This window comes from Erpetoichthys calabaricus, chromosome 8 (genome assembly GCF_900747795.2).
Source record: "Erpetoichthys calabaricus chromosome 8, fErpCal1.3, whole genome shotgun sequence".
Classification (NCBI taxonomy): domain Eukaryota; kingdom Metazoa; phylum Chordata; class Cladistia; order Polypteriformes; family Polypteridae; genus Erpetoichthys; species Erpetoichthys calabaricus.
In genome coordinates, this window is record NC_041401.2 from 77,791,061 (window position 1) to 77,807,945 (window position 16,885).

General features: G+C 38.1%; 1 protein-coding gene across 2 annotated transcripts in view; it reads left to right on the forward strand.

Moving 5' to 3' along the window:
- The window catches only part of pafah1b1a (platelet-activating factor acetylhydrolase 1b, regulatory subunit 1a), a 137,303-nt gene that overhangs the window by 25,304 nt on the left and 95,114 nt on the right, over window positions 1–16,885 (forward strand). Inside the window, exon 1 of one of the 2 annotated variants that reach the window (XM_051931182.1) lies at window positions 1,937–1,981. The exons of the other annotated variant lie outside the window; for it this stretch is intronic. The gene's annotated coding sequence lies outside the window, so the exon portion shown is untranslated. Of the gene's footprint in view, window positions 1–1,936; window positions 1,982–16,885 lie in introns of those variants that run through there. 2 annotated transcript variants of the gene reach the window in all.

The following is a 16,885-nucleotide window of genomic DNA, read 5'->3' on the forward strand; positions in this document are numbered from 1 at the left end:
TCTTTTTTGCACAATAGTAAACCTTCAAAAGCATAAGAGCATAAATGATTAGTCTGCTTGTGACTTTTAACCATTAATTATTTAGGAAATATTAGTTTTTCTCCCAATAAGTAAATGGTGTATTAATAAGACTGTCTAAAGCTGTCAAATTTTGCAAAAACATGGTTCTGATAATTGTATTATAATAAGTAAATATTCTTCTATTTGAGTTAGTGGTGTTAGTGCGTGTCAGTGTAATCAACATAGTCGATTTAAATTCATTGCTTGGTGCAAACTTCTGAAGTATGGGAGCACTTTAAGCTAAAGCCAAATACTATAATACTGTGTTTCTGTACATGCTGCAAATGTAAAATGGTATATCATAGCAGCACAATAGTTATGCAGGATCATCTAAGACGGAAGCATTCCAGAGTTTTCTATGAAGACGCTGCCAAGACAGCGCTGTAAGTTCTAATTACTTTTGTTATTTCTCATTGGTACATTGTTGCATTCTGCAGTAATTTATTTTCCTGAGTGCTAAACTTCGTAAAGGACCCATAACCCCAGCAAGAATGCCGAAGTAGGGTAGCGCTGAGTAACACAACCTTTTTTTTTCCCCTCCATAGAGGCAGCTTATAATTAGTAATAAAAAATATGATTTAAAAGTAATACAAGGTGTAACATAAATAGTGTATAATAAGCAGAATAATATAATTGTTAGCTAGTGATTATCATGAAGTCTGATACATTACTTCTTTTTTGGTCGAGTGCTAGGGGCCATTTATCCGTCTTTTGTCAGTTATTGGAAATCAGACTCTTTATCGAAATTGGTATCTGTGGCAAAAGTCTCTTGCAGCTGCTGCTGCCTACTAAGACCACATTTGTGGACCCTTGCTGTAAGATATGGCACAGCATATATATACAGTTTACTACCTATAATAGCGATGTACATCTTTGTAAATATATTTTTGAAATGCTGAATCTTGACAGGACTAAGAGCAGGCATGCATGTGCATGCATAAAAAACAGTTAATAAAATTGTCATTTCTTCTTGTTAATTCGGTTGAGTTATTAAAAAAACTTGTATGCCCACACATGGCAAAGTTAATAATTTTCATTGAAGAAAGTCAGATTGTGTGCTGTCCGGTGGTAGTTTTGGAACTCTTCATCGATCCAAGTTCACTCCTTAATGCAAAATGTCTGGCAGTTACGATAAATGCCTATATACAGACTGATGCATCTGAGCAATTTAAAAATCTTTTTCCTGATACAACGAATGTCACCTTGCAAACCACACTTAATGATCATTGGTGTCTATGTACCCCAACTTGAAAACCTCTGAAATGTTTAAAACCTGGTTTGCTAGCATAAATGAACCCATTCATAAAAACTCATGGGACATGACCATCATTCATTGTATATAGATATGTGACACTTGATCATTGGTTTTATGCTGTCACATATGCACAAGCTACCCATACAACTTAAGACGATCATAGGCTAGTCAGAATGAGTTGCTTGGATGTCAGACAACACGAAGGGTACGGGAGTGCATCGTGATTGCCTAGACCCTCTAAGATTATGCAAATGAAGTTTGTGATTCAAAATCGCAGAAAAATTCATGTAGTGTGACAGGGCCTTAAGAGAGACTTCAAAGTAACTGTTCATGTTCTAGCCTCTGGCTGCCCAAAGAGGTACAGTATATACAGTATGTATACAACAAACATGGATTAATCAATTCCAAGTGATTTTTGTTTGGGTGTATTTTCCGCAAACGTTTTTCTGTCAATGTCCACAGTGTTTTAAGTGTCTATGATTTCCCTTGGAATGTGTGTGTGTGTGTGAAAATATCAGGTTTAAGTTGTAATTGGTACTTTTTACCACATTCAAAAATGGTAAGTCTTTTTTTTGTAGGACAAGTGGTAATTTTTACTATTTCAGATTTTTTTTTTTTCTTTAACAGACAATAAAGGTATGCATGGTTCAAAGAAGAACATCTTTGGTAAGTTTTAAGGAGCTTGTTTCTTGTTTGTGCTACTGCCTTTTGACTGCAATTGTATTTTTTTTTTTGTTTTGTTTTATTAATTTACTTTTTTAAACAAAGAAAGGACTTGGGTAAGTGGCATCATGCAATGATTACGAAAATAACCTCAAAAATAGCACATTTATCTTTAAAAAATGAAACCATTAATAAAAAGCTGAAACATTTAATTGAAATGAGTATTGATCCTTTTACAAAGCTAGGTGAAGTGTCGTTTCTATTGGATCATGTAGGGACATGACTTGCTGTCAGACACCTGCCTTGGGTGGGTTGGAGAGTTTGAATTCCTTGTTCATTAATTTGACCAGAAATAGTTGCTAGTGGAAAAATTGATAGAGCTGTTTTCCTTAATAAACTGCCCTTGTATTTCAGATATCACAGGTTGTAAGAATATTTTAAGGGAAAATATTTAAGATCCATCTTAAAAATTATATTAAGAGATACAATGAAAAAATATTAATTTGGTAAATTGTGTATAGACTAGAGGAGGAGTTTTGTTTTCACTGTCAGCCATGGTGTTTTTCTTCCGGTGTTGAATTTTTCTCTTACTTTGTTCTTTCCTGAGATGGAGAAATGGCAGACAAAATATTTTTAGAAGGACCATGAGATATTACCAAAATCCAAACTGTTCAGAAACACGGCATCCCAATATGCAAAACAAAACTCGTATTGAAGAAACATTCAAAAAAATTCTAAGCCTATCAGTTATTCACTAACTAATCACCACAAAATTGAGAATAACCAGAATCTTGGTCAACCAAGATATATTCACCTCTGACTTTATATCATTGCAATGGTGATATCATGCATTATGGCTTCATTTGTTCAGTAGCAGTTAAATTAGTAACAGTACACAAAGTTTACCCAAAAGAGAAGCACAATGAAACTGTGCAAAGATATTAAATATTTTTCAGAATGTTTCCAAAAAAAATCACAGAATAGCAGAATACAATTTGTGTCAAATCCGTAAAGGAAAAAGATGAAGAAAATACATTAAACCAAACCAGAAAGAAATGAAAAAGTATACTAAAAATAACAGTATGACAACTTTATAAAATATAGTTCATTTTTAAAGATGGGGCAGTGAACATAATTGAATAATTATTGAATCATTTGCCCTGTTTTAGGGATATATTTACAATCAAAAGCCAAAAAAATAATGTATTGCCTTAAGTCTGTTTATCTTGTGTGCCATTGTTTCAGGGTAGGTGGTGCTTCCTTTCATTTAGATTGACTCTAATCTCCCCCTCCTCAAGAGATAATTTGGGTTCTTAAGAAAACATAAGTTGAGACTGTACATGTAAACACTTCTCAAAACACCAGGATGGATTGCAGCCTACAATCCAAGCTTGGAAAACTTAAAACTGCTGTGTGATTTTTATAAATCTGAAGACTTTCTTGGAATAGCAAAACACAGTTAGAATGACTTCATCACTCATACTTATTTGATGGAAACTTTTGGTAATCCATGGTACCATTTAGCCTTGCATCAACATGCTTTAACACTAGAATCCCTGAAGCCTACGAAAAAAGTTGTGATGCCAGGCCACCTTAAATTCCTTTGCACCTCTTCATCAGCGTCTTTGTTTTACAAATATGTCAGTCGGCATAAGCATTAAGCAGCCTGCTATCCCATCCCCCACCAAGGCAGCTGAAGTCAAGTCAGACGCAAAATTCTCAGAGCTCAAGTCTGTTTATTTGGGTATGAGGTGCCTGGAGTTGTATAGAGTAAATAATAATATCGTTGTTTGAAATACATACATTTCATATGTGTTCTGTGTCTATAGTAATCTGGGTAAGTGTAGGATGACAGGAAATGCGAGGCAAGAAATGTTGAATAAATAACTAAAACAAACTTTTCATTTTATAGTAATAATCGACAAAATGTTGACATGAAGTGTATAATGTGAGAAGACTGAAGTCCAAATATCAAATAAACACTTACACAACATGTATAACAAAACAAGTCCAACTTTATTCAAGAATATAACAGAATAAAAAGGAATTCTTCAGTTTACGTGTTGCTGTCAATGTGTAAAAACCGAACCCCCGATATCAATCGACACAACCTAAACATGTCTGCTTGGCTGATGTAGAGGTACGAACGGCTGCTTCATAATCAAGAGGTTGCGTGTTTAATTCCGGGTCCTCCATGCATTTACTGTTTTGAGTAGTGAGCTGCTATTACTATTATGTAATAAAAACATACATTTGATTTGAGCCTGTAATACCAGGTGTAAATTGTAACTTGTAAAAGTTAGTGTTTTTTAAATCATTTTTATTCACTCAGGCACATTCATGTGGTACAATGAACTTGCCCCTCCCCGTCAGAGTTGTTATCTCCATTCTTTTCACAAGAGCAGAGATGACCACAGTTGGTGCTGTGGTTGATGCCTGGTCAGAACTATTTGTTGTACCAGCAATCAAAGATAGGACTGCTATCAGACTATCATACAGCATCAACAACAGACACTCATGCAGAATGTGTGAAAATGTGTGTACTGATTGATACATTTGCAATAAAACACGCTAATGAAGAGGTGAGAAGGAATTTAGCGGTGACCTGGCATTACAACTTTTTCTTAGGCTTCAGGTATTCTAGTATTAAATAGATGCCTTTATCTAGGCACTCTTAGTTGGGATTCATTTGTTGGTATTTTGCCATGCTCCAAACCCTATTTCAGTATCTGTTCATTTAGGAAAGAAATTTTAAACCTCAACACTACACAGCTTAAAGAATGCTTCCATGTGCTGGTTTATGCTTAAAGTCTACCAAGTTTATATTCTTAGGAGAAAGCCACTTTGGACCAAAACTGCTTTCAAGGTATGAGCACATCTTGTGAAGTAAGAGCTGGACACACCAGTATATAGATATTTCATTTTGATACACTATTAGAACTATGCAACTGGTGAACCAGCTGTTATTTACTCAGTGAATTTGATATGCTGGAAAGTTTCCTGCTGTTTTTGTCTTCTCTGAAAGTATAGCCTTTATACTATACTAGCATAATACCCGTGCTTTGCAGCGGCAAAATACTGCCTTAAAATTGTTATTTAGAAGAAAAGTAAACATTTTTAAACTGAGGGAAAATATACAAATAATTATTTGTTAAGGATCTCTTTGTATACCACATTGTCAGTTCGGCCCGCCGGTTGTAATATGACCAAGCTGTGCACTGAGCTTACTCTTGAGCATGCAACGTACAGTTGGTCATGTGAAAAGCAATCTTGCCTCAAATCAGTGCCAACCTTTTGTAGGGTTTGTCCCTGAGACTTAACTGTCATTGCAAAGCAGAGCCTTACTGGAAATTGGAGGCGTTTGAATTGAAATGGGAGATCAGAGGGTATAACGGGGATGCGAGGAATAAAAAGCTCTCCCCTGAGCCACTGCCAGTAAAAATATTTGCCTCTATTAGGTTCTTTTGCAGACACGTGACCTGAAGTCTCGTGCCATTACAAAGTTTCAGTGGCTGTACGCGAAGTTGTTTCTGCCTAGCTGCATCAGAAAATGTACCACGACGTCTGACACGCCTCCTTTTTACTGTTTTATCACAGCTTGGATTGCTGCTGTCATAATCGGTTTGAGTTTCATGGTTTGTTTCAATTACGTTAGTATTTGCAGGACTTGTTGTGTTGAAGTGACATTCGGCATCTGTCAAGCGTTGTAAGCATGCAACCGGTTTCATCGATAACTTAGCATCCAGCTTTTGAGAGTTGAAACATTCATTAACATCAAAGTGTCCACTACTCAAATCATCACCTGTGAATCTAAGATGTTTAAGAGGCATTGGCGGTTCTCCAAACGTGTAAAATAGGCAGGCAGCCAACTACGTGGGAGGCGTGGGGATGGGGGACGCAATACAGGCAGGCAGCCAACTACGTGGGAGGCCAGGGGATGCAGGATGCAACCCTGCCTCACACGGCGACCAAACTGCAGGCTATGGACGTATATACAGTATGTACGTAAGTAGGATTCAGTTATGACCGTTATGCGTAGAATTTCGAAACGAAACTTGCTTAACTTTTGTAAGTAAGCTGTAAGGAATGAGCCTGCCAAATTTCAGCCTTCTACCTAACACGGGAAGTTGGAGAATTAGTGATGAGTGAGTCAGTGAGGGCTTTGCCTTTCGTCGTGTCGCAAAAGTCAATGAATGACTGCTAATAAAGTGACCAAGTTAGAAGAAGTAAGGCAGGACAAAATGTCTTTGTATACAAATCTAAAAATAGCTTACCTAATCTCCAAGAACGCGCACAAAAGCAAGGGAACGATGGGAGCACCAAAACTCTGCTCGCATCGTGTCGCAAGTAGTAAGTCTGTGATAAGCAGAATACCACTACGCTTTGCACTCACGGGACGGAAGGACAATCCCGACCGCTTTTATATAGTGTCTTGATATCAAGCATTATAAAGTGGAATTTATTATAGTAGAGGGATTGTTAGACCACATTAAAAATATTTTGGCATGTGTGACACACAAACTCCTATTAGAACATTGTATTTTTGTTGGTTATTGAGATGTAAACTTTTCATCACTTTTACATAAAATCAAATGCCTTGAGTTTTTTTTTTTTTTGGCTACAAGAATGTAATACCCAATTTGTCCTACCAGTGTTGTGCCCTGTGTTGTTTACCCAAGGACCCTGTGCTACCATTTACAAAAGCAGTTTTTAGAATTGTAACCTGAGATTTATCCGTCTTGTTCATTGTTTCTCTAATCATGTTTTTTTTTTTGTGGTGATACAAACCATTTCACAGTTTCCCTTTTACAGTAAGCTACTGCATAACCAGACACAGAGGAACCTTATGTTCTATATCAAAGTGTTAACTTTGGAAGTTATAAAATTAAGCTTTATAGACTACAGGCATTGCCTGTTCTTTTTTTATTAATCAAAAATAAATTTTGTAGGCTTATTGTTAAGTGACCATAAAAATACTAAAATAAATAAAATTCACTTAAAATGCATACCTGTTTAACTAATAAAACATGTAGGGAAAATATTTATCCCTTATGCATAATAATAATAATAATAATTGCAGGTTGTCATTGTTTTTTTCTGTGATGTACTTCTCTGAAACTAAGCTTGATTTTTTTTTTTTATCATTTGTCTAACAAAAATATGTTCAAGCACATTGATTCAATTGATTGTGGCAGTTAAACACTGCTTAAATGTAAGTATGGATGGACATAACGTTTTGTTTATTTTCAATTATTAATTGCACTACAGGTTTCTTTGTTAAAGTGTACATTTACTATATTTATATCTTTTTATCTAATTCTTGTGGTGTAATTATAAATATGGATTGCCATTTGTATGCAGTACTTCATTCATACCAAAGCTTGTAATGTATGACACACACAAACAGATAATAAACATGGTACAAACCTTTAAAAAAGCCCCAAATCTAGGACCCTCTGGAATCTGTTTTATTTTTTCACAAATTCCGTTTTATTTTTTTGATTTTCAATTTTCACCGTTTTGTTTTTTTTTTTTCCTTGATTTGGAGTTTTTACATTTTTTTTTCTACTGTAAGAAAGTAGTGCCAGCTACAACAAAACAAACAATAGTGAAATGGCACTTTACATTCCTTTTAATGAAACTGCACACTAGCACAACTAAACCTTATTTTGCAGTTCCATTCATCAGGTAGAAGCCCAGATCCTCCATGATGCTGTATGCTGAGATTGCAGTAGGACAGTGAGTGCCCTCCAGAATTGTAAGAGCTGTTACTAGTTTGATGCATCCTTTTGTGATGAAGGTTAACTTCACTTTTAGAAAAAAGAAAGAGAGACCCGCTTTTAAAGGCTTGTTTCATCTGAAGAAAAGCCTGCTCTTCTGCCCAGGTTTGTAGGTGCCGAGTTTATATCAGAAAGTCAAATGTGGACCTTGTGTGCCTCGTCACCACGAGGTGAAACATCATTGTTAATTTTTTAAAGGGAACCCGTTAACAACCAGTGCCGTTCACTAATAACATTTTTCTATGGGAAAGACTGTTAATACCGGTTAAATACCTGTATAATTTAATCGGTTAAATGAGTCACAGTAAATACATCACGTACAAGTAGAACTGCCTACATAAAAGAATTACCATACAGCCAAATGTTTACTCGCCTGTCACTATGATAACTATGTGGTCTCGGCTATCAGTGGTTTCATCAACTACAACATATATTTTCTTGCCACAAATCTTTCGAAGAACGGTATCCTTATGTTGTTCAAAGATACGGGGCAAACGAGTTTGACAAAGACTGCTCTCATTTCCTGGCAGCGAACCTCCTTGTTTACAATGCTTAATAAAGAAAGGGCGCATCTTCATCATTTTTTCGAGCACTATGTCTGACTCACATGGACACAAACTGGCATCTTGCATCTGATGATTTTGTTGTTTCCTCTGTTACCTGAAGGGGAACATTTTTTGATCTTAATTTCTCCTTGTTTTTGAGATGGGTTTTAGATTTGACATGGTCATTGCAAGTATCTTTTTGTGTCTAGTCTATGGTATACTGGCAAAGCTTGCAGAAAAGTTGTCCAGATTCATAAGTTGCCGGGATATTATTGTCCCCTCAATTTTGAAGTTAAGCTTGTGTTTTAGTTTTTTCAATGAAGTTAGGCTATCTGATACTACTCGCTTTGACATTTGTCTCGTGCAGCTAATTAATTTATGTACCTTTAACGAGAAAACATACAGGAAACACACACACGGACAGAGGCATGACTGGATTTCTACAAAGAATTGCATTTGCTTCAAAAACAACAAACTAGAAAATAGTATCTAATAGAACTACAGATGATTTAATCGTTTAATTTATTGGTAAGTTTTGTAACAGTCACCCCTTCAGTCTTTAAATTCCCCACATTTCCATTTTTTAAATCTAAAATACGTTTTTAAGCATTAATTCAGTGATTCTATCCGTGTCTTTCACGTTGCAGAAATCATAGGGCCCTACAAATCTATCAAATGTTTATTAGATGTTTATGAAGAAGATACAAGGCTAACATTCTTAAGAGGTTTACAAGTAAAATAGAAAAACATTTGAAATTTAAAGCTCTTCTTTTTCTCCTACACTACTGGTCAGAAGTTTTAGAACACCTCTGTTTTTCCGGTTTTCCTTCAAATATAATCAATTGAAATGCAATAAATGACCACAAATGGTGAAAAGGGTAATTTGTAAACTGGCAGAGGTTTAAATTTAAAGTTTAGGTTAGCAAAAACTGAAAGAAAAATATAACAATATTTCAAATGGGCCGTCTTCAGAGAACCACTTGTAGGTTACAACCTTTATAGATGTTCTGCACCATTTAAAGAAAATTAAGCCTTGCAAGTTGAAGCAAACAGCATTTGCATAGGTGTCCCAACTTCTGCTGGTTACTTAAAAACTCTCTGTCCGTCGTATAGCACAGTTGGAACAGACTGGGGACTACACCTTCTGAAGTACAACTTGATCATCATCTTCTTTTTTGGCTGCTCCAGTTAGGGGTTGCCACAGTGGATCATCTTCTTCCATATCTTTCTGTCCTCTGCATCTTGTTCTGTTATACTAATCACCTGCATGTCCTCTCTCACCACATCCATAAACCTTTGCTTAGGCCTTCCTCTTTTCCTCTTCCCTGGCAGCTCTATCCTTAGCATCCTTCTCCCAATATACCCAGCATCTGTCCTCTGCACATGTCCAAACCAACGCAATCTCGCCTCTCTCACTTTGTCTCCCAACCATCCAACTTGAGCTGACCCTCTAATGTACTCATTTCTAATCCTACCCATCCTCGTCACACTCCATGCAAATCTTAGCATCTTTAACTCTGCCACCTCCAGCTCTGTCTCCTGCTTTCTGGTCAGTGCCACCTTCTCCAACCCATATAACAAAGCTGGTCTCACTACTGTCCTATAGACCTTCCGTTTCACTCTTGCTGATACCCATCTGTCACAAATTACTCCTGACACTCTTCTCCACCCATTCTACCTTACCAGCACACTCTTCTTCACCTCTCTTCCACAATCCCCATTACTTTGTACTGTCGATTCCAAGTATTTAAACTCGTCCACCTTCGCCAACTGTACTCCCTGCATCCTCGCCGTTCCACTGACCTCCCTTTCATTTACACACATGTATTCTGTCTTGTTCCTACTGACCTTCATTCCTCTCCTCTCTAGAGCATATCTCCACCTTTCCAGGGTCTCCTCAACCTGCTCCCTACTATCGCTACAGATCACAATGTCATCAGCAAACATCATAGCCCACGGGGACTCTTGTCTAATCTCATCTGTCAACCTGTCCATCACCATTGCAAATAAGAAAGGGCTCAGAGCCGATCCTTGATGTAATCCCACCTCCATGTTGAATGCATCCGTCACTCCTACCGCAGACCTCATCACTGTCACACTTCCCTCGTACATATCCTATACAACTCCTTGCGTACTTCTCTGCCACTCCTGACTTCCTCGTACAATACCACAGCTCCTCTCAAGGCACCCTGTCATATGCTTTCTCCAAGTCCACAAAGACACAATGCAACTCCTTCTGGCCTTCTCTAAACTTCTCCATCAGTATCCTCAGAGCAAACATTGCATCTGTGGTGCATTTTCTTGGCATGAAACCATACTGCTGCTCATTGATCATCACCTCACTTCTTAACCTAGCTTCCACTACTCTTTCCCATAACTTCATGCTGTGGCTCATCAATTTTAATCCCCTGTAGTTATTGCAGTCCTGCACATCCCCCTTATTCTTAAATATCGGCACCAGTACACTTCTTCTCCACTCCTCAGGCGTCCTCTCACTTTCCAACGTTCCATTAAACAATCTGGTTAAAAGCTCCACTGCCATCTCACCTAAACACCTCCATGCTTCCATAGGTATGTCATCTGGACCAGCGGCCTTTCCATTTTTCATCCTCTACATAGCTGTCCTTACTTCCTTCTTGCTAATCCGTTGCATTTCCTGATTCACTATCTCCGCATCATCCATCCTTTTCTCTCTCTCTTTCTCGTCATTCATCAGCCTCTCAAAGTACTCTTTCCATCTGCTCAACACACTCTCCTCGCTTGTGAGTACGTTTCCATCTTTATCCTTTATCACCCTAACCTGCTGCACATCTTTCCCAGCTCAGTCTCTCTGTCTAGCCAATTGGTACAGGTCCTTTTCTCCCTCCTTAGTGTCCAGCCTCTTATAAAACTCATCATACGCCTTTTCTTTAGCCTTCGCCACCTCTGTCTTCACCTTGCGCCTTATCTCCTTGTACTCTTGTCTACTTTCTGCATCTCTCTGACTATCCCACTTCATCTTTGCCATCCTCATCCTATGTATACTCTCCTGTATTTCCTCATTCCACCACCAGGTTTCCTTTTCCTCCTTCCTCTTTCCAGATGTTACTCCAAGCACCCTTCTTGCTGTCACCCTTAGTACATCTGCTGCAGTTTCCCAGCTGTCTGGTAACTCTTCACTACCACCCAGTGCCTGTCTCACCTCCTCCCTAAACTCAACCTTGCAATCTTCCTTTTTCAACTTCCACTATTTGAACCTTGGCTCTGCCCTCACTCTCTTCCTCTTCTTGATCTCCAACGTCATCCTACAGACCATTATCCTATGCTGCTTAACTACACTTTCCCCTGCCACCACTTTGCAGTCTTCAATCTCCTTTAGGTCAACTCTTCTGCATAGGATGTAAGCTACCTGTGTGCATCTTCCTTTACTCTTGTACTAAACCCTATGTTCCTCCCTCTTCTTAAAATACGTATTCACAACAGCCATGTCCATCCTTTTAGCAAAATCCACTATCCTCTGACCTTCTTCATTCCTCTCCTTGACACCATATCTACCCATCACCTCCTCGTCTCCACTGTTCCCTTCACCAACATGCCGATTGAAATCTGCTCCAATCACCACTTTCTGTTCCTTGGGTACACTATTCATCACTTCATCCAACTCACTCCAAAAATCTTCCTTCTCACCCACTGCGCACCCAACTTGCAGTGCATATGCACTAACAACATTCATCATCACACCTCCAATTTCCAGCTTCATAATCATTACTCTTCTTGACACTCTTTTCACCTCCAAAAACACTCTTGACATACTGTTCCTTCAGAATAACTCCTACCCCATTCTCTTCCCATCCACTCCATGATAGAACAATTTGAATCCACCTCCAATCCACCTGGCCTTACTCCCCTCCCATTTAGTCTCTTGCACGCACAATATATCAGCCTTCCTTCTCTCCATCATATCTGCTAACTCTCTCCCCTTACTGGTCATACAGCCAACATTCAAAGTTCCTACCCTCAGTTCCACTTTCTTTACTTTCCTCCTTCCTCCGGACACGTCTCCCCCCCAATTCTTCTCCTCCTTCGGCCAACAGTAGCCCAATTTCCGCCAGCACCCTGTTGGCAGTCATTGTTAACCCAGTGCTCGACCGATCCGGTATGGAAATTTGTATTGTTGTCCGCATATTGATTTGGCAAAATGTTACACCAGATGCCCTTCCTGACGTAACCCTCCCCATTTATCCGGGCTTGAGACCGGCACGAAGAAATACACTGGTTTGTGCATCCCCTGTGGCTGGGTTAAGTACAACTTGAAAACGTCAATTAGCAAATGAAATGAGAGAGAGCATTATTACCCTTAGAAGTATATGCTTTTTTTTTTTTTTTCCCCCATGCCTAATTTCTCTAAATGAAAGTGTCTGTGAGTGCAGTGTCCTGCACATTCCAACGGCAATTGGAAACAGGAAGAAACTCTTGATAGGAAGAGATCTGGCAGATGCAAAGTCACAACCCAATAAGACAAGTTTCTGAGGTTTGACAGATATTGTGATAGGGTAGTTTTCTTTGTCAATAAATGATTGTTAATTCAATAACATTTTCTTATCAAATTGACTGGTAGGTGTTTATTATATAAGATAACTGAATCACTCGGTCTATCAGATTAAAAAACAAAAGTAATGTTACTCTTTGTTTACTTTTTATGCAGTTAAGCCTTTCAGAGATGTCTGGCAGCCTTTGAATTTAGTTGTTAAATTAATAGGTGTTTTTTATGCACATCAAATAACTTTGCATGTTACACTTTAAGAAGCAGAGATACTTTTTCTTATATTTTAATGAAATACACTCTCGGCATGTATTATTTGTTCCTTCCTGGCCCTGTTTAAGCTGTCTTACCTGCTTGTGTGTGTAGAGGTTATTAAAGTTCATTCTTGCTGATAGTTGTAAAAGTAAGAAGGTCAGCCAAAAAGCTGACCTTTCTTTGATAAACATAGTAATTAAAGTAATTAACATGTATCATACAATTTCTTTAGGTTTGACAGTTGCATGTTAATGCTGCAACTTTTCCCATTATACCACATCCCAAAGGTAGATTCAGATCCTGGCACTGGAAAGCCAATGAAGAACACTGTGCTCAGTGTATTGTGCATGAAACCAGTTTGAGGTGATTTTTGTTTTGACATGGCACCTTATCGTGCTGGAAGTAGCCATTAGAAGATGGGAAAATTTATGGCCATAAAAGGATGCACTGTTTCAGTAGCAATACTGAAATAGGCTGTGGCATTCAAACAATGATTGATTGGTATGAACGGGCCCAAAGTGTGCTAAGAAAACATTCCATGCACCATTACACCACTAGACTAGACTGTTGACACGCGGCAAGTAGGGTGAATGGGTTTGTGTTGTTGGCACCATATTCTGATCTTACCATCTGTATAGCTCAATAGAAATCAACCAAGCTACATTTTGACAGTCTTCAGTTGTTCAATTTTGGTAAGCCTGTGACCAATACAGCCTGAACTTTCTGTTCTTGGCTGACAGGAATGGTATCCTTAATGTGATCTTCAGCCTTTCTGGTGTTTGATATGAATGTTAATGAGGCTCTTGACCTATATTTGCATAATTGTATGCATTGTGGTGCTGCAACATGGTAGGCTGATTAGGTAATTGCTTGGATAAGCAGTTACGTATGTAGGTTTTTCTGATTTGCTTAGTTAATGTTTTTTTTAAATAGTTTAAATGGAAGACAACAGGTGTGACTTGTTACTTTTATTGATAAAATTCTATAGGCTCACTGCTTAGTGACCTCAAAAATTCCAAAATAAATCAAATTCTTAACAAAACAAGTGCACAATATTTATCCTCCATATAAGTGGCATAAAAGAAAATAAAATGTAAAAAGTTAACAAACCAATCATTTGCTAAGCAGTGACATGTAATTTCTTACCTTGTGGTTTTTTGTGTTTTGTTTTTTTTTCCCCTTCTAACTCAAAATGTGAACTACTGTACTGTGTCCACGCTGAGAAAGTAGTGTTCATTTTTAATGAAAGGACAAAATTAAAAAGGTCTGAACTCAATAAAGCAGCTTCTTTTAATTTCTTCTGAAATCACACCTGTGTCCACAACTGCGTTCTTCCACTCCAAGTTAAGTTGGGCAATATTTACCCCTACCATTCCTCTCTATGCAGAGGACAACTCTTCAGATTTAATTTTTCTTAGTTTATCACTTCACTTTCTTTAATGATTATCTCTGCCTCCTGTAGTCTACCTGGATTCTTTCAGTTTACAGGAAGTTCTGGCAGCAAAATTGTACATACACTTCCTCAAGTGCTATAATACATTGCATCAATGGACAGACACTATGACTAAATTACCATAAAGTAGGGCAAATCCAATTGTGGTGTTTTTTTTTTTTTGTTTTTTTTTTCCTTTTCATTGTTTACATTTTGCTAAGATTGTATGCATAGTATGCCCTCTTCCTGCCATTGCTCTTCACCTGAACACACAAATGTGGAATATTGCAACTGGCTGTTAAGCGAAGTTCCACAACTCTGTAGTAAGAGTTCAGGACACAGGGCTTTGTTGTGCCTTTTGTTTAAACTGTGCTTTATATGTAACTCACCTAAAGTTTATCAAATTGAATGTTAACAGAAAGATAAAGTATACTGTATTTTGCATGTCAGTAATACAGAAGTTCACAAAACTGTCTTGAGACTGTTTAGTGAATTCATTTTCATGTTCAGTCTTTAAAATGTTTATAAACATTTATTATTTTTTTATATAAACATTTGGCTACCTTTCAACCTGAGTCTGAAAAGTAAAAACCAGAGGCACATATTAGAAATGATGCTTATGAAAATTGGTTTTAACAGGCTACCACCTCTCCAACTCTGAAAAAGAAATTTCACTGGACATATTAAGACTTTCCCTAGTATGCCACAATTAATTTTTACAGCCTGGAAAGGGTATCAGCCCATCACAGGGTCCACTCACGTTGACACCCACACTTGCATTCACACTGGGATCATTTAACCAAACTGGTGTACCCAAAAGAAAAATGGACATAGAGAGAACATTCAGACTTTTCATATTAAACATCAAATGTTTGTAATGTTTTATAATAGCTTAAATGTCAAAGTTATCAGCCTGTCTTTCAAGTAATGTATCTTCTCAAAATTGTATAAACTACTGTAGACAAGAGATTAAGTTGCAACATTAAATAGATGCATGTAACACAAATATCAATGTTTTTATTAACTGTGGATTTTTGAACCCCTACCCAAAAACACTTTAATCTCACACCCCTGGAGTCTGAAATCTCTCTTTGTATTAAATGTAAGGGGGGATTCTTCCCCAATTTCAAAAATTAAGACCTGCTTATCACTACTCAACTATTCACACAAGGGCTACAAAAATTAGTTTTGAATGCTCCTGTTAAAAGTATAGGTTAAAAGTTCTAAGTGCTACAATATGTAAGTTTATACTTATTGTTCCTTAGTATGCCTCATTATTATTTTTGCTTGCTTTGAGCCTGCAAAGTATGCCACACATGACTTGTGCACTGATATTTCTTCACAAAAACAGGATTTTCTTTTCATGGAAAGCGACCTGATTAAAGTGAAAATTGGAAGCAGGACTTCACTTGCCTGTAATACAAAAACACTTCTGATTATTTAAACACATTAAATGCACTTGTTACTGTAGACCCATTCAGCCAGCTCTCCACTCCTCTATGTGCCTTTCTGGTCTTTGGGTACAAAAGACCTCAAAACCCCGCCCATCTATATTTTATGAAAGTTGAGACACAGTGAGCCTATTTGTGTTTCACAAAAGGAGTTACTGAATGTTCTAAGCTAGCTGCGTGTGGTCTTCAGGACAAAAAACTACCCGAAGACACTCTAGCATCCATCCATCCATTATCCAACCCACTATATCCTAACTACAGGGTCACAGGGGCGGGGGGTCTGCTGGAGCCAATCCCACCCAACACAGGACGCAAGGTATGAAACAAACCCCGGGTAGGGCGTCAGCCCCCCACAGGGCACACACATACACCCACACACCAAGCACACACAAGGGACAATTTAGAATCGCCAGTGCACCTAACCTGCATGTCTTTGGACTGTGGGAGGAAACCCACGCAGACATGGGGAGAACATGCAAACTCCACGCAGGGAGGACCCGGGAAGCAAACCCAGGTCTCCTTACTGCGAGGCACCAGTGCTACCACTGTACCACCATGCCGCCGACTCTCTAGCAGTTTTACTATATTTGTGAACTTGGAGATGTTTTGGCTAACTCTTAAAAATTACCCAGTCCAGAGGATGTGGACCTGTGCTTGCTGCCCCACTGGCTTTCATAAGAAGACACTGGCGATACCATATCTTAGCTGTGTCACTGGTATATAAGTCCTGTTAATCTTTGTCTTGAGAGAATACCTCCAGCTCGACCATGTTTTATAGTCAAAACTTGAATCCTTTCCCTCTTTTGCTGAGGTGTTTCACTTGTACATTGTTGAACCGCGGTGTTTGCTTTGTTTCGACATTGTGTCTCTTCATCTGCATCATTAGCACGACGTTGATGTTGCATGCTGATCCCTCAAAGTA